This window comes from Lissotriton vulgaris, chromosome 3_1 (genome assembly GCF_964263255.1).
Source record: "Lissotriton vulgaris chromosome 3_1, aLisVul1.2, whole genome shotgun sequence".
NCBI classification, from domain to species: Eukaryota; Metazoa; Chordata; class Amphibia; order Caudata; family Salamandridae; genus Lissotriton; species Lissotriton vulgaris.
In genome coordinates this window covers 272,782,826-272,808,468 of record NC_141689.1, presented here as the reverse complement: position 1 = coordinate 272,808,468, position 25,643 = coordinate 272,782,826, and the positions used below count along the sequence as shown (strand labels likewise).

The 25,643-nt window shown below is 42.0% G+C and overlaps 1 protein-coding gene across 1 annotated transcript in view; it reads right to left on the bottom strand.

Moving 5' to 3' along the window:
* Positions 1 to 21,387, bottom strand: part of RAB27B (RAB27B, member RAS oncogene family) — a 624,827-nt gene extending 603,440 nt beyond the window's left edge. Inside the window, exon 1 of the mRNA XM_086960406.1 lies at positions 21,208 to 21,387. The gene's annotated coding sequence lies outside the window, so the exon portion shown is untranslated. The remainder of the gene's footprint in view (positions 1 to 21,207) is intronic.
* Positions 21,388 to 25,643: the final 4,256 nt, after the last annotated feature.

Sequence of the window (25,643 nt, the reverse complement as noted above, 5' to 3'; positions counted from 1 at the left end):
GCTAAAAATCATGTCCAACAACACAACAGTAATTGGAAAACCTTAAGATACAATCGAGTAGCACATGCTCCTAAAAATGAGAGAGGTGGAGACAGAACTTTACAACTGCGAAGACTGGAGAGCAAATGTATAATAAGACTGCATACAAAAATACCATTTGGTGTTAATACAGACAAAGAATTGTATGTACACTTGTGAAATAAGGGACATCTTGTTGTTAGGCATTACAGGACTAACATCATAAAAAATGTGACTACCAAACTGTCAATGAGTAACTCATATAGCAGCATGCATAAACGGTAACAGGTTAACTCAGAGGTACAAACCATGAACATCGCCATAACGGAACATTAAGGTAACACTAAGATCTCCATAGAATCCCAATTACTTAAATTGATATAGGCTATGGGTTGGAGGCATAGGGCGTATGATACAAAATCACAAACAAGCATATTACCTTTCATAGCCCTATAAATTGCTGTAAAACTGTATTGTGAATTTTTATGGACTACATTTCCCAGACCTTACCATTTATTATTTTTCAATAAAGTAGCTAACCATGCCAATAAAATAGTCAGTGGATTACCTAACTTTTTTTAATCAGCACCACCATCACCGCGCACATTTACACCACCCTTGTCTTAGAACCCTCATACCTGCATGCACCAACTGGCAGGGACAAAAGATCTCCAGCAAAGAGCCCCATCTGGGTGCCCGTCAGGCATTGCACCTCAAGCTTGACGAGGAGCAAATACCCATATGATGAAGTATGACACCTAGCTTGCTGGGTGTGTGAGGGTTTTAGGTCCCGACAGGGAGGACTCCCTCTCCCCTTTTCGTATCCCAATCAACTCTCCGGGTGCCACACTCCCATTATAGTGTCCCGGAACATACCAGGCCAACCTAAACAACCCCCCCCTTTGTCCAGGGGAACTGCGTACCCTTCTTTGTTTTCATACTTTTGTAGGACGTTAACGCTTAGAATTTAAAAGTCATGACTTTGCCTCTATGTCAGTTTCTGTGCCTACTTCTGTATTCACGCCTCTCAATCCCCTCTCTACATCAACTCTCTCTGTACCTCATCTATTCCTCTGCACCTTAATGCTTTTTTTCTACTTGACCTCCCTGGATCTCCTCTATCTGCTTAATTTCAAATACAATCCCATCGTTACCTTTAGCTCCTCTCTCTATCCCTATTCCATGCCTATACTACCTTAATTCTCTCTGACTTTCACGCACTCACAGCCATTTCTCAGCCTCACCTCACCACTCCCTTTCCCCTCTCTATCGCATTTCTCCCTCTACATCACATCACCTCACTACCTCACCTTTCACTACCCCACAGCTCCCTCTCAGACTACCAAACCTCAGTGGCGGCGAGCACGGATATGGCGTGGCGCAGCGGGGGCAAGGGGTTAAGGAGGTGTAAAAAAAGGAAAAACAGATTTACCTGTTCGCCGCTCGTCTCTCCTCCGTCTGTCAACCAGGAAGCAGCCAGGTTTCCCTGAGCTAAATACAACGAAGCAAGGCAGTGTAGTGTAGTTCCTATATTCCCAATAGGCTGTGCGCATTGGAATAATATATTATATAGCTTTGACGTAGGACTGAGGTCAACTATGTCTCTATCGAATATACTAAACTTAATTGGGTGTGTGCCAGCTAACTCAGAGGTCACTAGAAACTTTCGCGAATACACAAGAAGGGATTAGTTTCTGACAACCTCATAAACATGACAACTTTGTTTCCCAAGAATAAGAATATATCTCTCAGAGTCGCAGAAACAATAGATAAGTATTTCACTTAGTCAATCGTGCATACTTCGTTTCAGCAGAGTTGCAGAGAAGTAGAGAGACGGACGTTTTCAATAAAAAGGTTTATTGACCAGTCTTCTTTCTCATGCAAGAGAAGTGAACTGCTACAATCGTTATGCAGACTGCAAAGTATAATGCGTACAGCGAGAATAGTATTATAAAATAATACTGTAAGAGCATTCGATGTTTTCTAAGCCATATAAAAATACATACATAAATAACATTGACTAAAATACTCAACTTGTGCTTCTAAAATACGCCAACCCCAATGTACTTAACCTAAGTCTAGTACGAGGGAAGAAGTAAGTATTGTGTAGCATAGGTTTAGTTGTTTTTTCCAAGAATCTACCAAAGGTTTCTCTAGGTTCTAATCAGCGCCATACCTTGGTCAGAATGAAGGAGGTCTGGTATCCCTGTTTCAGAACTCGATTTCCCAACACCCCGCAAAGTGAGTCGGTAACACTGGAGCTGGATTCGCGGGTGGGGAAAGTCAGATTCTTGATCAGTGCGTCAGCTGGAGAGTCGACTTCCTTTGGCACTTGCTGTAGCGAGCTGCGTCGGGCAAGTAGATAGTTGAACTGCTCCGAACCACCGTATCTTGCTAGAGCAAGTGAAGGTATATTTATACCTTGAAGGTGTTTAGGAATGCCATAGTTTGACGTAAAGTCTGGCATATGAACGTCAGGAAAGAACCCATAGGGAATAGTTGTTCTTTGTAAAGTAACTGAGTTCTTGGACAAATCAATATTCAAGCAATGGGAAGTTACCTAACTGCTTAAGCTGGTTCTTCAAGAAATCCTTGTGACGTTTAGACGGGTGGAAGTAGCCATGCCTGCATTTGGGTAGCATGGGCTATGCCTAAATAAGGGCTATGCCTAAATAAGGGCTTGGTTTATATGCCTATTTAAGGGCAATGTGAATTGTACCTATATAAGGGCATGAATCAGGAAAATTCACTCGGATCTCAAAATGCCACACAACAGCAGTGTTGTGATTAGCTCCCCTTAGCCAATCGCAAAGCTGCAATGCAGCGTTGTGATTGGTCTGAGCACCATAATTCGGCACTGAAACAGGGACTGGGTGCCTGGGCAAGTTCTCCACCCAGGCTGTAATGCAGCCTGGGTGGAGAACATGCTAAGTAAGCATGGCTGTTTGGTCGGCCCAAGAAGGCCAGCCAAACCGTCATGCGCACTTCAGTGTGCCCACCACTCCTCCCCTGCTCTATGAGCAAGCAGCCCCGCACCCATGCTGCTGCAGCAGGAAGGAACAAATAGAATGATAATAACATAGTTATTATAATTTTATTTTTCCTTTCCTTCACTGCTGCAAGTCAGTGGGGCGACGCTACTACGCCTAAGCGGAGGAGCCGCCACTGCTAGACCTCTCAATTTACCTCTCCATTAGTGCACTAGCTCACCTTTCCATCTTCTCTTTCTTTATTATTTATTCTTTATTCTACCTCTGTTTCCTATCCATCACCTCTTTAGATGTTATCCCTTTATGAGGTTCTTCTATCGCAGTCATCAACGTATTTCTTGTACATGTAAACATATCTCTCTCACGACCAGGCCCGGACTGGCCATATCGAAGGGTGGGGGCAGATTTTTGACCGGTGGGGGCAGTTTTCGTTACTAGAGGCCAGTTTTGCAGCAGTGCTGCAATATGGTCCCCTGTAACAAAAGCAACAGGCAGCCCCTCACACCCACCCGGTCTCACTTAATTGCCAGGGCTGGTTTGCCTTCTCAGTCCTTCCTGCTCACGCCCTCCTTCTTCATTTCAACTCACCCCTTCTACCTCAACCTTCTCTTTCCTCTTCTAGATAAATCTCTCTCCTTCATCTTCTCTTCCTCATTCTCTATCTCACAACTCTGTCTACCTCTGTTTCAATCTCACCTCTCTTTCTTTTTTGGCATATGTTTTCAACTTTATTTTTGCTGTACAACACATGAGTCTTTCTGCCCTTCAACCCTCTCTCTGCCTTTCTTTTCCCCCATTTCTTTCTTTCCTAACCCGTTCACCTATACCTCTTCTCATTTTGCTCTCTCTCTACCTCGGATCTCTTTGTTTTTAGTCCAGTCTCTTTATCTGTCTACTGCTACCCATTGCTGCCTTAACCTCTCTCTAACTCATCTATTTTTCTACATTAATTCTCTCTCTACTTTCCCATTTCTACCTGGAGTCCTGTATTCCTCTGTCTCTCCCCTCTTTTCCTTCTCCATACCCCTATTACTCTCTGTCTCACTCTAGAACCATAACTGTTTCTCTGCCTCACTTCCTGTACCTATGTATCTCCCTCTTTCTACCTCTCCTTAGCTTTCCTTCTGACTATCTCACATTTCTCTATATTCATTACTTTCATCTCTACCTCGCATATCTTTCTATATCATCTCTACCCCATACCTTGTCTCTCTCTCTGCATCACGTTTCTCGCTATACTCTTCTTTTTATGTCTCAGACCTTCTCCATTACCCTGCACTGCCAAAGTTCTCTGAATTACCAGGGTCATGAGTTACCATCTAGGCAGAGGAGTGCACACGTACAAAGAGGAGAAGACGAACAAAGCAGGGGAAGAGAAAGTAGGAGAAAAATATCTACTTTTTTTTACCAGAAATCCTCCGAGCAGCACTTTGATTTTCACTGTTTGTGGCAAAAACACTAGCAATGAAGGGAAATATATTTGTGAATACAAATATCTGCCAACTAAATCGAAAATTTCAAATGCTATGTGTATATTTCTCATTTCAATGTTATGCAATAGTCCACGAATCAACTACCAAGCCACCCTTAGCATGTTTTCCAACACCGGAGAAACAAGCTGGTTAGATACTGAACTCCACATACAAAGGTAAAAAAGCTAGAAAGGCTAAAAAGTAAAAAAAATGGCTTTATCAATGCTTGTCCAAGCTTTCTTTTCATTTTATTTGGCTGTCGACTCCCGGACACAAGGCTAATTGAGCTTTCCTGTGTTTTTCCATGCCGATTTCCGAAGGGTTAACATATAATTGAGTATCGTTTAACATCTTGAGGGTTTGAATTAGTCAAAAAGGGTCAATACATATTTTCTTAAAGTCCAAACAAAGGCCCCTGAAATACATCTGACCAGGGGAACCACAAATCCCTGAGATGTTCCTCCTGTTTGATGCTTGTGGAAGACATGCTTAGCAAAGCAGGTGTGTGCAGTTTGCAGATGCCATCCCTGGGCTGCACTCTAGAATTCTGCATCGCCCCTTTTCCTACATGTTTGTGTAGGTGAATCTTTTTAGTCATAATCCCTTAGCTTTGTTACCAAGCGTGTTTGAAAAACACACCTTCTGATGATGATGAGGCCATGAATCATTGAAAAGGGCAATGCCAGCAAAACAAACCTGGTCTGGACATGAGGTCCTGCACCCTTCTGTGATGTTGAAATCTAACTTGCATGCTAACCCATCTAACTATCTCACATGCTGTATTGCAGTGCTCCATCGCCTGTGCCAGGTTTTTTGAAGATACACACTTTTTGGCTGGAGTTAGCTTGGCATATGTAATGCATATGTTACCGTTTATGTGATACATAAACTCACCTGAGAGCAACTTGTTCAACATGAGGCAATTGCATAGGCAGAACATGATGTGGTTTGTGAGATTTTCTAGGACATAAAATAGGTTTCCCAAGCATATCCTGTGTTGCAGAGCACATTCTTTTTGTAAATGGCATAAACACAGTATATCTCACCTGTGCAACGAAGAGCAAACTATTCCATGCTTATACTAAATACTTTGCATGGCTTTTAAAGGGGAGCTTGGTGACATCAATGACACCCTAGTTTTGAGGGGATACCAACAGTTGCAACCAACTGTATTTTCATGTTAATGTGTGCAAATGTTTACAGGGTAAAATATTGGCTACTCTCCGTGTCATAGTGGCCTTTAATATGTGATTCTAAATTTGATAGTGTACAGACTGTACAACCTACCCTGACCACAAAGCAATGATGGCTATGTAGCAATTTGCTCGGTGTGGAATTGCTGTCTTCAGATTGGTTCATTTGGAAGCATCCATGTCTGTGGGACATCTGTCAGCACTTTCTAAGTCAATTTTGGAAACTATTGATACAAACAAATGCCATGTTCCAGAGATTAACCATTGATTTTGTTCAGACGTTTGACCCCTGGGGGAATGAACATTACGGCTTTTCAGAAGATCAGTCTTTAAGCCTGTGCAGATCACCCTTCTCCTCCATCCTTTCCGCTACGCCTCTCCTTGTAAGCATCTTCTTACTGCCCTGATACTGTCTATGTCAAGAACCGCAAGTTATGCTTCCTCATTCCAAAAGTCGGTTTGCAAAGCCCTTGTTTTTGGTAACATGGTGCTGATGTGTGTGTAGGTAAATAACACATTTACGCTCTGATTTCATGAAACCTTGTTGTACATTCAGTTGTTCGGGTGTTACACTTTCATAATATTCCATATCATTATATACATGACACTATGGCCATATTATGGAAAGCCCTCAATTCCCGTTAGGGCTTTTAACTCTGTTTGCAAACCTATTTGGAATTATGAGGTATACAAAGTTACTGTGAACCAATCATGTTTCCCTTGCAAATGTTAGCTGCTAAGAGCAGCAGAGGTCTGTTCATGAAACTGTGGGAGACAATGATGAATGCAATGCTCATTGCAATCAGACCCATCCCCATCATTCCTCATAACTCCGGGGATTCCTAGGGGTTCAGCTCCTAATCCCTGTTAATTCCACACCTCCGAGTTATCAAGATCCCTCAAGAGCAAAATGTACCCCGGTACGGGGGCACTCATAATGTGGCCCTATTAATTTACTGGTGTTTGGTGTCTGTGGATTATATGACTAAATATGGACACCAACAATATTGTGGTACAAGAATATTGAATGACAAAATATTGATAGGTAAGTGCATATAGGGAAGTATACATTTTCTACTCCCAACTTCCCCTCTCCATACCCTGAATCTATATGTACTGCATCATATTTTGTTTGTTTTGCTATTCAGGGTGCACGCGGTATGTGGGTATGGTGTTGTGTGTGTTGTGGGAGTCTGCCTTCCTCTTTACTATACTTCGTGCCAGTGTGGCTGTTGCTCCATCTTTGGCAGTTCTCCCTGCTCCTTGCGCTCCACCTGAATTGAACCCCTGGGTGATGAAAGATTAATGAGTGAGGCGTGTGCGAACAGTTGAGGATCCGGCCTATTTAAACTCTCCCTGCATGTGCATAATTTGCATTGATCGGCATAAAATATGACCAAAGGCGTTCCTTTTGTTGACACTGCACTTTAGCGTGCAACATGTTTCCTTTATACGGAGACCTCGGTGCTAAAAAGTATCCAGGTATATTAAAAGGGGGTTTCCTGTACATGCAACCAAACTGCCATTATAAAAAATTAAAAAGGCGGCTGGCAGAGAATCTTATTTAAGTTGCTTGTGGAATAGAAGGTTCGGCTTTTGAACATGTGTGCGTTTATTCAGCATGGAGGCGCAGCTCCACCGGGGTTTACGGTAATGATTCCTCCTGCTCGTCTGATGCAAGTTTACAATGTCCTCGTGCATTGACGCGACGCTTGTTTCTCGCCAACTGCAGTTGCTTTACTGTCAAGTAATTGGCACGGGGTAGCTCACCGGGAAGAACTGGACAGTCCGGTCCTCCGGGTGTCAGGCGGCATTAATGAAACTGCAGTCTGTTCTGGAACAGATCGATGCCTCGCCCTCATTAGCGGGCTAGCACACCAGCCACTGATTGAAAGCCATACTCCGTTGCCCCACACGAAACTCCTTAGCAACCGACCTGTAATAATTGCAGCCATGTCAAACTGAGCACATCGCACCACAATCAGGATTTCTTTTCCTTCTGCAGAGTACTTAAGACACAAAACAACTGGAAATCTTGCTCAGCAGGTTTCGACATGGATTGTGACTGACCTGAACCTAGTCCAAATAAAACATTATAGAGTGTTGGAAATTGTGTTACAGGTTAAGGAGGGTGAAGAATCAAAAGAATAATGGATTTAACCCAGATCTCTTGACTGGGGGTGAATGTTTTGATTTGTCCTGCATTCCGTCCATCAATTGTGTGTCTTTAGCTTTCTCGCCCTAAGTGCACTGGGTATGCCCAGATGTGAGTCCCGGCCTCACTGTGCCACTGGATTCAAGCTATCCTGGCTGATGAGGGGTGAAACTCCAAAACCGGTCCTAGGATGCTTGATTCCCGGTCCAGGGAGGACTTGGCTTGGCAGATCGGGCTGGACTGTTCCCATGAGGCATAGGGTCAAAACTGATTTGCATATGGCCAGGTCTAAACTGGGGTGGCATGGTGTGCAAAAGAATGATGGATTTAACTCAGATCTCTTGACTGTGGGTGAATATTTTGATTTGTTCTGCATTCCCTCCATCAATTATGTGTCTCTTGCCTACCCAAGAGGTAACCACAATCTCTACCAGGGTGAAGTCACAAGCAAACCCCAACTTAACCAGTGCTTAACCCTCTGGTAGCTTGGCACCAAACAGTCAGGCTTAACTTAGAGGCAATGTGTAAAGTATTTTTGTACTTCTACAAACAGTAATAAAGTTAAAACACAACACAAGAAAAATCCCACAACAATTAATAAAAATAGAGTAAAATTGAATAACTTTTTTGAGGCCAAAACAACAAAAATATCATCAGTAGAACTGAAGATATGTAATTTTACACATTTAAGTGAAAACAGCGCCTAAAAGCACAAAGCGCCAACTGTGGTTATCTGATCATGCGGAAACAAGCCAAAGTCACATGTTCAGGCAGACCGCAAAGGAGCGCGAGCCAGCCACAAAGACCAAGTTACACCTGCTGAACAAAAATACTTAGAATCCTGGTTTGCAGAGCGTTGAGAGTTCCTGCGTCGGGATGCGTCATGCATCTGCGGTTCTCATGAGCTGCAAGGCTGTGATGAGGAGTCCTGCATCATCATTGAGGATGCCGTTTGTGAGGGGCTTACAATGCAAAGTCCTGCATCTAAGAGGTGTCATGCACCGGCGGTTTCAAAGAGCTGCGGGGTTGCAATGTGGAGTCTTGTGTCATTGTGAGAATGCCATCGACAGAGGGCTGCATTGAGGATGTGTCTTGCAGCAGCGGCTCCAAGGAGAGTGCTCGCTGTGATGTGAGGTCTAGCATAGGGGATGCATCGCACTGTGGCGGTTTTGATGCGGATGCTAGGAGATGACTCACACTGCATCAAACCTGCTTCACAGGACCACAGCTGGGCTGGCAGAGCACCTTCAGGCCCTCTTCCAAGGGTCCAAGACTAGGGTGGCACCACCTGGGGGCAAGGCTCACTGCAGAGAGTCCAGGTGCTGGGGTCAAGGCAGCTGGAACCTTTTCTGTCCCCAGAAGCTCTGATCAGGACGAGAGCCAACTAGCTCTTGGAGTCACTCTGATAGTCCTGGGATCAAGATGCAGATGTAGTCCTTCTTACTTAGGCAGCAGCGCAACAGAGTAGCAGTCCTTTTGGCAGAGCAGCACAGTAGACCTTCTGAGCCTTCCACAGGTCCAGAGATGTACTGAAGAGTTGGGTCTGAGGGTCCAATTTTATACCTGGTGCCAATTCTGAAGTAGGAAAAGGCTCTGGAGTTTTCCACCCCCAGAGGTGTGTGTAATTTCCTGCATCTGTGCTCTGGCCCAAGATGATCTGGTGTCACAATAGACTAGTGTCAAACCCTTTGTGAGAGTGCTCAGAAAGCGGCGTTGTGATGTGTAAGTGTGGTAGGTGACACTCCTCCCCCTCATCAAGTCAGAGATGGCCCATTCTGCCAACATCATTGTTCCTTTGTCTCACTGTCTGGGAGCAATATATAAAGAGCAACTGCCAGCTACATCTAGTCATGTGGCCCAGGAAACAGGCACCAAATGTTTGGGACAAGAAAATGTCAACTTTCTAAAAGTGGTATTTTCAGAACTGTGACTTAAAATCTGACTTTACTATAAAGACAGATTCAAACTAAACTTATCTAGACAGCAAACTCAATATTCCTTCTCACTCCCAATTAAAAACTATCACTTATTAAATATAATAATTGACCCCAATATTATCCAATGGGAGTGGTAGGCCTTGCAGTAGTAATAAACAAATGTAAGAGTTGTTCGCCATCAAGACATTTAAAAGCTAAAATTACATGTCCAACTTTTTAAATACACTTCACCCTCCCCAATGGACTGTTTAGGGGCAACCTCGGGGTGACATATATTTAAAGGAAGATTTAGGGCTGACAAAAGGTTTATTTTGCCAGCTTGAAATGCCAATTTAAACTGCATACACAGACTTCAATGGCAGGCCTGAGACATATTTAACAGACATTTGCAATGCAATAGGTCTCACATTTACGGGAGTTTGAGCTATTGGCATTGTAAATGATAATGCTTTTTATCTAGGTGCTGTTTTTAAAACACATAATTAAAAGGCATTGTCATTTACCATGCCAATAGTTTAAAATCTGGCAAATGCTATACCTAGTGCATTGCAAATGCGTGCTATACATTTTTCTATAAAAAAGCGTTAGGAGAGAGCATGGCTATTTGAGAAATCAGTTCTCACAGGCTGTAATTAGAGCCTGCGACTAACAACACAGGTAACAGGGGGGTGTTGCCTTGGGAGGTTACAAAATGAGACAAGGCCGTACTAGGGAGAAACTACTAAGCCTTTTGCCCAATGAACAGCCACAGTTTACATTGGACAATGACACAAGCCAATGAAAAATATTGTCAGAGAGTGGGCAGGGCTTTAAGTCTCTACCTCAATACAGCATGCTTTGCAGGGCAGACCATGCGCTGCCCAGGCTCGGGCTAAAATGGCGACTTTAGCGAGTCGCACAATCATTGCTGCTGGCCCACTTGTAACATCTAATTTACAGGCCCTTGGTCCATGTAATACCACTTTACTAGGGACTTACAAGTACATTAAATATGCCACTTGGGTATAAGCCAATTTAACAATGTTTAAAGGAGAGAGCACATGCACTTTAAAGTACTGGCTAGCAGTGATAAAGTGCACAGGTTCCTAAGGCCAACAAAAACAAGATCAGCAGAAATAGAGGAGTAAGGCAAAAGGGTTGGTAAAAAAACACCTTAAGAGCTTCATATTTTCATATAGATAAAAATGTGTCACCCTTTTTTTCCAAATAGAATATAGGTACTTAAATAAGGTTATGCATGACTAAAATATACTAATTGTGAAAAGTTTAAGGTACGGAGAAACACAAAAACAATCATAGCAAGAGCAATATTTCCTAGTGTGCATGAAAAGTTCGTTTTCAAGGGTAAATATGGAGCAAAGCAATTCTGGAACTATTGCTAAACCTATGTAACATATTTATCACACATAAGCGGTTTTGTGTGTGTGTGTGTGTGTGATAGTGTGCTTAACAAAAAAAACCTTTCAATTTTTAACGAATTAACAAAAAGATCAAACTAGTTTTGCATTTTTCTGGTTACAGAATAGAACATGGTACAAATTCATTTTGCAACACTGCTGGAAAGTACGGGGATCGCGCCAGATCTGGTTGACCCAATGACACATGGTGACTTTGTCCTGGAGTTGTTTTCCAACACCAGGACACACTTGATAGCACCCACATTTGTCTGCATTCTGTACAGAGCAGCAACATGCAGGGAGCTTTTTTTTTGCACTTCCAGCTGGGCCCAAAACATTTGTTTCAGTATCATCCTGCCTAGAAGTAATCTGGTGCCAAACACCTAGATCCCAATGAAATGGAAGAAAACAAGGTGCTTAGCATGTTATCACTTCCCATGTACTTAGGAGAAACTATTATTTGGAAGCATGTTTTAAGTTTTGTTCAACTCTCTATATAACAGATGAGCTTGCACTGCAAGAATGCAATATGTATCTGTCTGTGTTAGTAAATACACAGAAATCTATGTAAATGACACCTACTATTTTATATTTATGTATTTCTCTTATCCGGCTTTTAATCCCAGTTTAGCGTGTCTGACCTCTTTACATCACACACAGAGGCACAGTAAATCAATGTACAGGAAATTTTACTTGAAACAATGAGGGTTATAACTTATCAGGTGCAGAAATCACATATCATCAATCCTTGATGACATTATATGTTAATAGTGAATAGTCGGGGGAAACACAAAGGAGCTGATTTTGATGTTGGATGGACATGAGTTCATCCGACATCGATCTGGAAGTGGGACCAACCGACCTCCTGTCGGTGATCCCAAACTAGCAATTAGGATGTGACTGAACACTGTTCGGTCGCAGTCCTGTTCTTAACAATGGGAGCACGAATTCTGACTGGAATGCATGCTCCCATTGTAAAGAGGTGAGGTGCAGTTCATCCCTGCTATAGGGTGAAGGGATCAACAGGTGCCCCCTCAGCTGCCATCTGGAGGCCTTGCACCTATGGGCGTGCTGCTAGGGGAACCCAAAGTGAATTCTTACAGCCTTGCTGCGACAGAAAGGCCAGCACAGAAAGGCTGTAGGAATCCGCCATCGTAATCCCTCGGGCATAAAGAGCCGCTCTTGGGATTACTGGCCCCTTTCCGAATGTAATGTAATGTATGTGTCTTGTAAAGCGCACTGCTGCCCCGAGGCGTCGTGGCGCTGTAGACCGCTGGGGAACCCGTCCTGGCTATCCCTGTGAGATGGTCCCTCCTGGGTATCATTAATACAAAGAGGGGGCGTGTAAGGGAAATATTTATTGACCTAGCATTGATATAGTCCCTACAAATACTGAAAAAAACAAGTATAACAATGGGTCAAAAGAAATGTAGCTATCTAGGTAACTGTGTGTGTATTGATTGAACACAATCCCTGAATCCAAGGTATTCCTGGTGAAAAAATGTGTTCCCATCAGATACCCGTCCTGTACCGCCCTACATCATTTGGGATCCTTCACCCGAAGGAAGTGGAATCAAGTCCACTATAGGATTAGGTAGATTGTGTCCTAATCATATGTGAAGGAATTGGTGATGTATAAATGAAGACTATGTGATGGTATCAGGGGGCAAAAATAATTAGCAGTGCAAAAAGTGCTCTCTGTAGCGTGTGATAAAGTGAAGTTAATATTGGGTTGTGGGAGTGGAAAAAGAATTTTATTAGGATCCTACCCACACCCAAGGTTAAAAAACAGTGCAAAGTAGTGTTAACAAATAACTACTTAGGTCTTATCTAGGTCGACATGTTTCTGCAGTTCTTTTGAGTTCACAAGATACCCATCTGCTTCATCAGGACCTTTATGATCAAGTGCTACTGCTGATAAAAGTGTACAAAAATCATATCACCCACAGTCTGGGGAATGAACTCTCCACCTCACCCGGCTACAGCTCAGGTACAAATGGAGCACCGCTCTGTCCGTCGGTACTCCTCGCCTTCCTCTAGGCTGACAGTGACCCTCCTGGGTATCTCCAAGGTGAAACAGAGCATCCCCGGCGAATGTGGGGGCCATTGTGGAGTTGAGGCAAGCTAATGCCCAGAGTTGCCGAGTGTGATCTCTGGTTAGAGTAGGCACCGAGGCGAGAATTATCGAGTCCGCTGACCCTGGTCCACGACCCTGCCGCGTCGGGAATTGAACCCTGGTCCCGGGCCGTTCTCTGCTTCCGGGTCTGCCGCCTCTAACCAGTGAGCCACACCACTCCACGAATGGCATCCGGACTCTCCGAGCCCATTGGAAGCCATTCCGAAAACCTGTTCTTATTCCTATCCAACATACCACATTATAATGGGTCGGTCGGAAATTAATCCGAATGGAACATTTTTATGTGGTCGGGACGGCTCCGACCAATGGTCGGAGCCATTTCCAACTGCATCGAAATCGGCCCTAAAGTCAGTATATAAAACATTACACAACAATTGTGTCTTTCTGTACTAATAGGACTATTTTACTTCCCAGAGGAACCCTACATTGCAATCACAGGATAAAACAGTTTGAAAGAAACACAATAAAGACCTAAACCCATGATTTATAGTTTGCATGCAGCTTCTTGAAGCATGTAAATAGAGCACTGTGCTATGTTACCAGCCTTGTAACTTATGAACTAGAAGATCTAAGTGTCAAAATCAGTGGCCCACTTACCTACCTGCATAAAATACATATCTCTGATCTGCATGTAACATTAACTTTCCCAGAACTGTGTTAACCACTAGAGTTATTTTACAGCTATAATAATCCCCTTAAAATTGATTGGCACATAATGATCTCTGTAGCATGTGTCTTAACTCTGTAAGGGGAAACATAATTTACCCTGCATGCTTTTAGAATGCATGCCATTACAATGCATTCATTACAACAATTGTGTTGTTACAGCACATGCCACAACTTGCTGTAGTGGGCAGAAGGTGTTGGATTTTAAATCCAACTCCTTCCCTACTGTTTCACAGACTGGAGTTGGAATAGTAAATTATACTATTCCAACATCCAGCGCCCCCCTACAGCAAGTCGTTGTAATGACTTGCATTGTAATGCTATGAGATGTAAGAACGCAGTCGTTATAATGGCATGCCTTCTAAACGAATGCGCTATAACGTGGCCTATTCCTCTGTAAGGTATTTTAAAATGCATATGGCCATCGTGATTTGATTGTCACAAGAATATTAAATAAAAACATAGATTATTTGGAGCGAATATGAAATAAAGAAGGATTATTGAGTGCCCGTGAGTGCGTCCCATCTTTTACTACGGGAAAAATGGTTGGATAGTGACAGTGAGGCTCTACCGTACAAGGGAACCACCTAACCACCTGAGAGCACCGATACTCTCAGCCAAGCCAACAAGATATATATTATATATATATATATATATATATATATATATATATATATATATATATATATATATATATATTCACTGAAAAAACCATAGGTTATAGACCATATATAGTTAGGAATTTGCATTTACAAAACCATGAAAATTCACTGAAAAAACCATTGGTTATAGACCATGTATAGTTAGGGATTAGCATTTACAAAACCTTAATTTACTCGCACAAAACCATAGAAATTCGCAAATATAGTTAGTTGCAATAACTATATATCGCGCACCCGCCATCCACTGCTGATGATGTCACATATTACATCATTCATGACATGGTCAGTGACATCACTGATGACATCACTGATGACATCTCAAATGACATCACTGATGACATCTCAAATGACATCACTGATTACATCACTGATGACATCTCAAATGACATCACTGATGAAAAAACTGATAACATCTCATTTGACATTACTGATCACATCACTGATGATATCATTCATGTGATAATACGATGAACCTCTTCAGACTCTAATATAACCTAATCCCTACAGACTCTAATATAACCTAATCCCTAACTATATATGGTCTATAACCAATGGTTTTTTCAGTGAATTTTCATGGTTTTGTAAATGCAAATTCCTAACTATATATGGTCTATAACCTATGTTTTTTTCAGTGAATTTCATTGTTTTTTTAAAAGCTAATATCTATAGCTGTAAAATATATTCTTTATTACGTGACGTATCACGTAGCCACGTGAGACGCCTCATGACGCGTCGCATAAACGTGACGTATCGTCTGTGCAGCGCAAACAAAACCCGTAACGTAAGCGCGCCAGAGCACGCTTACAGATATATATATATTTTTTTTAACCTTAATTAGACAAAATCCACACGTGCACATATCTTGACGCCTTGCAAAGGCACATCAAACAAACAGTCCCTACAATTTTGCCAAGTTTGGTGGGAATCTATTCCTTTAAATTTTATTTTACTGTTTCTCTTGGTTTTCCCCTTGTTACGCTTACCGGAACGCTACCCGGTACACAAACCGGACGCTCCAAAAATACAGGATGTCGGACTCCCGTTACGCTGCCAGTTAGCTGTCCGGTTGGCCTACCGGGAAGCGCCTCTACCACGAAAATTCGCAATTTCAGGAGGGGTCTACCTTGCCCCCTTTCCTTCATTTCCCCCTTCGTTTTTCACCATCTCTTGTCTCTCGATCCTACCGAGAGACAAGATGGCGGCCGCTCTGGACTGTTTACAATGTTGACAGCCAATCAGCTTCTCCTCAGACTCCCGTTACGCTGCCGGTTAGCTGCCCGGTTCACGTACCGATTTGCGCCTCTACGACAAAAAATCGCAATTTGTTTTTTTTTTGCCCCGCGGGCCACTTTAATATCCCCCTCATCAATCCTAGGGGGTCAGAAGAGGTCTACCTTGCCCCCTTTCCTTCATTTCCCCCTTCGTTTTGGCCTCCTCTTGTCTCTCGATCCTACCGAGAGACAAGATGGCGGCCGCTCCGGACTGTTTAGAATGTTGACAGACACCGGAGAGCCAATCAGCTTCGCTTCGCAAAGCTCCGTTACGCGAAAAGTACGCAAACTGGTGCGCTATCCAGGACGCTGTCACAGATATATAAAATTTTTTAAACGTTAATTTCTCAAAATCCACTGGAGCACATATATTGAGACCCAGCAAAGGCACATCGGGCTAACAGTCCCTACAATTTTGCCAAGTTTCGTGCAAATCCATTCAGCCGTTCGAGCTAAAAGTGAGGCCAAACGCCCTATGGAAAAATGAATGGGAAAAACGCGTTTTGGGACCCCCCTTTTTTCTCGGCCCCCCCTTGACAAAACCCCCCCAAATTTTCAGGGGCTGATCAGAAACAAAATGTTCCTGAAAATTTCAGCCAATTCCGTCCACAAACGCCAAAGTTATTAGACATAGAATTTTCAAAAGTTCCATAGAGAAAAAATCCTAACTATATATACCTACTGGCGACCGCCATTAGGTAATATATATATATATATATATATAGATATATATATATATATATCTATATATATATATATATATATATTCAAAGGATATCCGCATCACTTGCGCAGAATTCAACAAGACTGCAGAAACAGATACGGGCCCAAAGTAGGTGCAACGGTTAATTCTTTATTTCGCGCTGGGTTCCAAAATCGCCATGGCGCGTTTCGCGCTTCACAGAGCGCTTGATCACATGACACAGTACACAAACAGGTATTGGCTTAAATAATCACATTGGCAAGGTCACATGTTTACAGCCTGAATCAAGCATGGACATGAAAGAGTTTTGTAGTTCAATAGAAATACACATCATTTACCTTAAATTTACAGCATCAACATTAAATTGTACTCATGTAAGCTGTTTGTTTAAATAGCTAAAAACAATTCCAAATTTAAATGCCAAATTCCTATAAAAAAGTCAAAGTGCAAGTGCATAGAACAAAAAAAACTTTTGTTGAAAACCCACAATATAGTTTTGTGTATTTAAAAGCAGCTCACTACATTCTTTATCCTAAGTTACTGGTGATGACTATATTCTTTTTTTATTTTTTATTACTTTTTCACTATTTCAATTTTTATAAAAATGTTTCTTTTCTAATTAAGGTGACCGAGTGAACCCGTTAATTACCGACCGGAGCCCCGGTGATAATTTGATCTGCCGCATAAGAGTATTATAAAGTGCCATGTGCTTCCAAGGAAAAAGGGGAAGGAGCAGCAGCTATATATATGTCAGTGCAAATACTTGAATTATCTGTCGGTACAAATACACAGGTTGCAACCGCGCATAATTTATACAATTAGGATACAGAACAAAGTTCTGAAGTAGCTTTGGCATGATTGTCTCGGGATGAGTATAACAAATATCTCTTATGTAGGCATATATGCTCCTAAAATGGATTCACGTGTGCAAAGAAAACAATTAAAGTTCATGTCATAAGAATAAAACCTTAAAATTGGTTAAATGATGACTAAAAATTGTAATTCCTTCACCACATAAAATGTCTAAAAGGGCTACATGCGTACAAAAGAGTCAATCCTAAAATTGCATTTATAAATATATAAATATATCAATAAATATCTAAAAGACATAAAAAGTAATTAGATCATTGTATATTTACACATCCCAGAGGCAAAGTTTACATTCAAAGTTTTGAGTTGTTTCTGAGGGAGAAAGTTTTAAAGGCAAGTATAAAGGTCCTCCGTGTTATTTAACCCTGAAGGCTGTTTTGTATTAAGTTCTAGAATGTAACGGGTCTCTAGGCGGCGTAATTTTTCTTCTCTGTTGCCGCCTCTTTTGTTTGGGAGAACACAATCTATTACATAGTACTTTAATTCTGCACTTTTGGAGTAATGCTTGGCCTTAAAATGTCTTGCCACCGGATATGTATTATCTTGATTATTAATTGCCCTGATGTGCTGTAAAATTCTTTTATGTACGGGGAGTTTAGTACTCCCCACGTAGAGCAGATCACAAGGGCATGACAAGACATAGACAGCATACTCCGTCTTACATGTAAGTACTTCGGTAATTTTGTGCTCCTTTAAGTCGAATGGTGACAAATAGCAAGTTTTGTTCACTGCTTGTGAGCAGGCTTTGCAGACCTTACAATTGAAGAACCCACCATGCGTTTGAAGCCAATTATTGGATTCAATGACTTCAGGGCTACTTTTTACAAGTACATCTTTCATTGATTGACCCCTACTATAGGTAATAGATGGTTTTTTGGGGAGATCCTTCCCAATTACAGGATCACAGAGGACCAATGGCCAATTTTTATTAATGATGGATTGAATTTGTTTGTGTTGGGCACTGTATTGAATGATGATTCTGAATTCAGCCGAATTTTTTATATTACAATTTTGCTACACTTATTCTGTGGGGAAGGCTTCCAAGGCTCCTAGTGAGTGAAACTCACTATCACTAAAAGGCATTGCAGAGACTCCTAGAGATTTAGACGTGCTTCCCTAACAATAATTTCAGAGTGAGCAAGACTCACTCTCTTCAAGACTCAGTGATTGAGAATAGCTGCATCATTGAGACTGGCCACAGCGAGTGCAATATGCTCCCATTGGCTTGCTTTCAATTAGAGTGGCTCATTTCTAGTAAGGCTTACACGTTCTTAGCTCTAATTCTATAAAAGAACAAAAAAAATGTTAAATTGTGCAAAAGCGAGCAACCTCTTGCAAAACATGCTCAGCTCCATTAAAAAAAAAAAACCCTGAAGCTCAACCCACCCAAATAATGGTAAAGGATTGCACAAAGGAATGGCACATCATTAACAACAACTCTCGGCTTCCAAATCCTTATATCTGGAAGAGCCTGAGGGCCTGATTCAAAAAAGTTAAACTTAGACTTACACTTTGCATGCCCTATATATATGCTGTGCAGTTCTTCACTTCGATTGCGGAGTCTCCGGATGCAGAGAACGCCGCACACATACGTATAGGCAATGCGGAGTCATAAAACTCTACTCATAGTTTGTGAACACCAAAAAGTAGTAAACGTACACAAAAGTGTAACTTTACTTTTGTGAATCAGGGCCAGATTGTATATTGTACGGGATTATTCAGTCCTGCTGATGGCAGTGGAAACCACTTTTCACTCTTTCAATGATCAACAGGTGTAGTGATGGATGCACCTAGGAGGTCCATCTAACATCTTCACCAACACATTGGTCTATCTTCACTGCACCGCTGCTCCACACTGTAGCATGGGGCATCAAAACTATGTGGGATTTTTCGTTGAACAAATCAGTTAGGCTGCCTTTATTTAGGATGTTTAACTTTTTTAACATCATCCAATACGAGCATCCAATCACTGAGTAGATAGTCTCCAATCACTGAGTAGATAGTCCAGCTTTGATTGAATTTTAGATGTTGCATAACATTTCTGAAACATTGATAGAAAAGTGCACACTGCTCTATTTTACCATCCTATTCTTCATTTTTATTTTGAATGAAAGAAAAACACGCATAAACATTGGATATGCAACGACCAAATCGCTACTGCACTCTAGTCTACTGTTTTGGGCTACATTGGTCAACTCGTTCTATAAGAAGACATCTTCTATCACTAAAGCATACCATAGACACCAGCCATGCAATCCATTACATTTATATGCATATTTTAAAATTAATCATAGTTGAAGCAAAATATAACGTTTTGTGCTACTTTGTATAATGTTTTCAGCTGCAAACTTTGAGAGTGCAAAGCTGGCTCAGCCAACTAACGCCACACCCATGTTACATTTTTCAATCTCATCAAACCCGACTTATCTTTACATCTATCTGATCCAACTGTTCTCTGCTCTTTCAGGAAAGCCTTGAAAACGCACTCTTCTTTACCTAGGAATGATTGGACCCCTAGTGCATCGAACCCTGATGCCCGAGGCCTCCTCCTGGATTGGCTGACCTTCACGCTCCTGTACCATTACATTCCAAGTAGTGTGTGCACAATGCAAGTTATGTGCTTCATTAAATTACACCTATTCTCTTAGGTAATAAGAACACACATTATAAATTTATCAAGAGCCAATTCAGTTCGTTATGTAAGCTGTCAGAACTATTTTTGCTCAATAAATAAATGTTGCAAAATAGACTACATCCTATCCTAGGTGTACGTCTGGTTTTATAATAGAGACAAAATCAAAGAAACATAAAAAAAAATACAAAGCCGTGTTAAATAACCTGAATAATACTTGTATCACAAAAGAGCATTTAATCACTGAAATATGCAAAACATTTTGCTATGCAACAAGTGTGATTCTAAAATTCGGGGTACATTTAGAATAACATGATCAGGAATCAGATGTCTCATCACGTGTTGCTTTGCCTTTAAAAGAATTCTAACAGAAGCACTCTCTGACCAATGAAAGAGCAGCCCTGCTGATGACACGCATCCAGGGGTTGCTGATTAGAGGGTGAGGCAATGAGATCTTTGACAGATGGTTTTGTTCCTTTACCAGCCAGGTGTGAGAGTTGACATTTTGAAGAAAAAAAAGGCAAAGTGGGTGGCATTCCATCCATGGATTTTATGTCCCTCGTCCATCTATCTCAGAAACCTCTCCTGACATGTTCCAGCTGTGAACAGCAGATCTCCTGCTCAGGTTATAAAATTTCACAACACGGAGTCCTGCATGCCAGGACTTTTGGGGGATTCTTTAAAACAGGTTTTTTATCAAATGCCACGATAAGCCAGACAATATGTGCAGTGTTTATTTCCGTGCGTATTACTTCCTACACAGCTGTTCTCTCAGAAGCCACACCGGCATATCACGGATATTAGGAGTGCAGGCATCCTGAAAATAATACCAGACATATTGAGGTGGGGGTGCCTTTTTTCAGTTTCTATGCCTCGTGGTTTTAGGACAGGCGCCGGGCAGTTAAGAACACGCTGGTTGGGCGTGCATACATTCCACGAATAACCCCGTCTCTCCCACTTAGCAAACTTAAAAGCTGTAAAGTCAAGGCAGCCCGTGCGTCTTTACAACCTAGCACCAGTTACTGAAAAAAAAAACTTCTACAAACTCTTGGCAAAAACTGACCGACCGTAGTTGTTGACAAAACAAAAATGTAATAAACTTACTTTTTTGAAGTTCCAAAAGGCACTTATTTCCCGCAGACCCGTGTCCTTGTTAGCAGCACTCCTGAGCTGATACACAAAGCGCGAATGCTTCTGTGTGGAAGGATTGTCTGAAAAGAAGGCGTGCCCTGAAAGCTGCAACACGGATGTGAGGAACTCACCTCAGGCAAATGTTTGTGACTCAACTGACTGACGGGAGAGCGCTAACCTAGCTGAAAGAGAAAGAATGCACAGTGTTCTGTGCCCTTGTATATATATAAAGAGTTCTGCTATTTTTGTTGCACTGTATAACTAATTTTACATTACCTCCCTCCCTGCCACTTCTTTCCTATTCACAGCCTCATTTCTCCCACTCTTTTTTGCCTCTCACCTCCTGCAACACCGCCTTGCACAGGGCACAAGTTGTAAAACAAGCATTTACAATGCAATGGTCTCTGCATTATTAAAGGTGGAGCTATTAGCATTGCTCATGACATTTTTTTTAAAAATCATAAATAAATGGCATTGTCATTTATATTGCCAATAGCTTATTCGCTTGCATATGCGAGACCTTTTGCATTAGCACCCGCACACAGAGTAAGTAGTAGAGTAGTAGAGTGAGTAGTTGACAGTGAGTAGGAGAGAGTTATTAGTAAAGAGAGTATTAGAGAGCGAGTGGTAAAAAGTGAAAGAGTGAGTATTAAATATTGAGAGAGTGAGTAGTAAAGGGTCCTAGAGCCACACACATTTACATGCGCAGCCACACCCTTACATATACAAAGTGTATTTTTAGTTTCAGTAGTAAAGAGTGAGTAGTATGGAGTGACTAATTATGAGTGAGTAATGTTGAGTAGTAGAGAGTGTAGCAGAGTGTGTAGTACAGTATTACAGTAAATACTATACATTAGATGCTATTTAGTAGAGTGAGTAGTAGCAAGTAGTTGATATTGAGTATTACAGTGAGTAGAGAGTGTTATGGAGTTGTATAGTAAGTGTTCGAGTGAGTATTGATAATATCTGATAGTGAGCAGTATAGAGTGACTATTTGAGTGAGTATTTGTGAGTAGTAGAGAGTATAGTAAAGGGTGTGTAGTAGAGTGTGTAATAGAGCGTTATAGTGAGTACTGTAGAGTATTTATTTGTGTACTAAAGTGAGTAGGGAGTATTAGAGAGTTGTTGAATACGTACTTTAGTAGTAGAGTGAGTAGTAGTGAGTAGTACAGTGAATATAGAGTATTAGATATTTGTCGTGTAACTAGTAGAGTGAGTAGTGAGAATATTAGAGAGTGAGTAGTAAAGAGTGAGTAGTAGTGTGTAGTAAGTTGTGTGTATTAGACAGTTTTTTGTAGAATTTTACAGTCAGTACGTCACAGTATTTTTTCTCATTACTAAATCTATTAGGCAGTATTAGAGAGTTGTAGAATAAGTAGTACAGTATTAGAGTGAGTAGTAGAGAGTGATTAGTAGAGGGTATTAGAGAGCGAGTAGTCTAGAGTGTAATATTTAGTATTAAGGAGTGAAAGAGTGAGTAGTAAAGAGTCTTAAAGTTACACACATTTCTATGCACAGCCACACTATTACATATACAAAGTGTCTTTTTTCTTTTGTAGGATTTTGATTTGGAGGGTGAATTTGGATGGTGGAGTTGGAGGGTACATATGTATTTGGATGTAGGATTTGGAGTTGGATTGTGTTTTTGGATGGTGTAGTTTGATGGTGGAGGTGGAGTTGGAGGATGGAGTTGGAGGGTGGAGTTGTATTTTGATGGTGGAGTTGTATTTTGAGGGTGAAGTTGGATTCGGAGGGTTCATTATTCCGCATTTTGAACTGTGGGAAAAGCGAACAGATAGCTGTACTAACTCTTCTTCAGCCTAACGGGTCCCGTCAGCCCCCAGCACCGCAAGTCCTCCCGCCGCCGCCTGTTCCATCTTAGCGGCCGCCGAGTGGAGGACTCGCTATCCCGAGAACACCTGCGGCGGCGCACCTTGACGCCGTCACAAGAGCGCCCGGAGGCACACTAAAAGGGCTATCACCCCCGGCGGAAGCGGGGTCCTTATTCCGCATTTTGAACTGTGGGAAAAGCGAACAGATAGCTGTACTAACTCTTCTTCAGCCTAACGGGTCCCGTCAGCGCCCAGCACCGCGAGTCCTCCCGCCGCCGCCTGTTCCATCTTAGCGGCCGCCGAGTGGAGGACTCGCTATCCCGAGAACACCTGCGGCGGCGCACCTTGAAGCCGTCACAAGAGCGCCCGGAGGCGCACTAAAAGGGCTCTCACCCCCGGCGGAAGCGGGATAATTATTCCGCATTTTGAACTGTGGGAAAAGCGAACAGATAGCTGTACTAACTCTTCTTCAGCCTAACGGGTCCCGTCAGTGCCCAGCACCGCGAGTCTTCCTGCCGCCGCCTGTTCCATCTTAGCGGCCGCTGAGTGGAGGACTCGCTATCCCAAGAACACCTGCGGCGGCGCACCTTGACGCCGTCACAAGAGCGCCCGGAGGCGCACTAAAAGGGCTCTCACACCCGGCGGAAGTGGGATCATTATTCCGCATTTTGAACTGTGGGAAAAGCGAACAGATAGCTGTACTAACTCTTCTTCAGCCTAACGGGTCCCGTCAGCGCCCAGCACCGCGAGTCCTCCCGCCGCCGCTTGTTCCATCTTAGCGGCTGCCGAGTGGAGGACTCGCTATCCCGAGAACACCGGCCGCGACGCACCTTGACGCCATCACAAGAGCGCCCGGAGGCGCACTAAAAGGGCTCTCACCCCCCGCGTCGCGGGAGCGCCCAGGGCTAAGCCCGGGCAAAGGGCGGGCCGTCTGTGGCCGTCCGGGGCTGGCCGATTTACAAAAAGTGAGCGACCCAAGAAAACCCTTGAGGGCTTGGGTAATTAAACTGAAAAGGTAAGGATGCCTTCAAGGGAATTTGTTTTGTGCGTATTTAGTAATTTGAACTAATTTTAAAAGGATGAATTCATAATCCTTAATGGGAACAAATCAAATGCTATTGGGCTCTGATTCAATATGAACTTAATTTTGTCAAGTCACAACATACAAACAAAACACGAGGTGTATTAGAAAAATATACTTTTATCAAAAACATTTTTTAAATGAGACACTTCATATACAGATAAGTGAATAAACAAAGAATAGGCCTGTGGGTACACACATAAATAAATCAATACGTGACTCAACAGAACCTAAAAGACACCTATCCCCAGATACATTGAATAAAACAAGACAGGGATAAGATGTAGGGTTGACGTTTCGGTTTCCAAAGAGTTATTTGTAGAAACCATCTTCAGGACTGTTGTCAATTGAGATCTGTATAGAGATATTGTAATCTGAAATAAAAATATTTACAATTACAAATCTACACTAATCATATCTTTTCATTCCACCTCGGTGACATGACACAAAACACATTTATAAAACACTAAAGACATTCAAGGAACAATGACATAGTGATATACAAAAAACATAAAAGACATTATGAACCTAGAGTTCATTTAGAGAAATCATTTCACTAGTAAAATATATACATCTTGTTTAGCTCAGGCATTGTTTTGTTCAAATCAAAAAGTTAATTCTACACTGGAACATTAAGTAGTGAATCATGTAATTCATCTGTGACAGATTCAATGACCCTGTAACACTAATGCTGATATTTATTCAAAAGAAATAACTTTAGTAATTTATGTTGTCGTGGTCCTATAATTTTATCGAAATCTGTAACCACCTGAATGTAACAATTAGAAAACCATTGTCATTCATATCTCATTTGTAATTTAAACATGAGGCTAGGCTGGGCCACCCCCCCTGTCGACTTACAATCCCACTAGCGTCACTTTGCGGCTAAGCCAGAAGTAACTATTATCAATTTGTCTCCCTTTGTTAACGTTGTATAATTTTTGTGTTTTTATTATTTATTCGATGCAATCATTGTAGTGACTTGTATTTTTCTTGCACAAGGTTTTAAACATACTCTCCTAAGTGTATTGCTTTTGTATATTAACCTAGATCTACCACCCAAAAACATGGGGAAAAATACTCCTATCACTGGAAAGTCTAAAGCTACTGTCAACCCCCCTTTACCGACACCTACAGCAATAGATCGAATGTTACAGCAGACAATTGGGGTGGTGTCTCTGCTATTGACAGCACAAAAAGACGTTTGTCTCTTCCACCTGGCCTCCCTCCCCTCTTACCTAACTCAAACATGTCTATGTTAACTACCAACTCCCAGGAATCCTTGCTAGCTCCTTCTTTTGTTGCCTTACCCAGAAGAAATAGCATAACACCAATGATTGACAGGCCTCTTAGTGACCCAACGGATGTTAACATCCTATTACCCTCAACTACCCGACTATCTGCAACTCCCTCTTTACATTCCAGCATCCATAATAATGACGATTCTACTCCTCTGAATGAGTAGAACTTCGGAAACGAGGGACATGACATTTTAG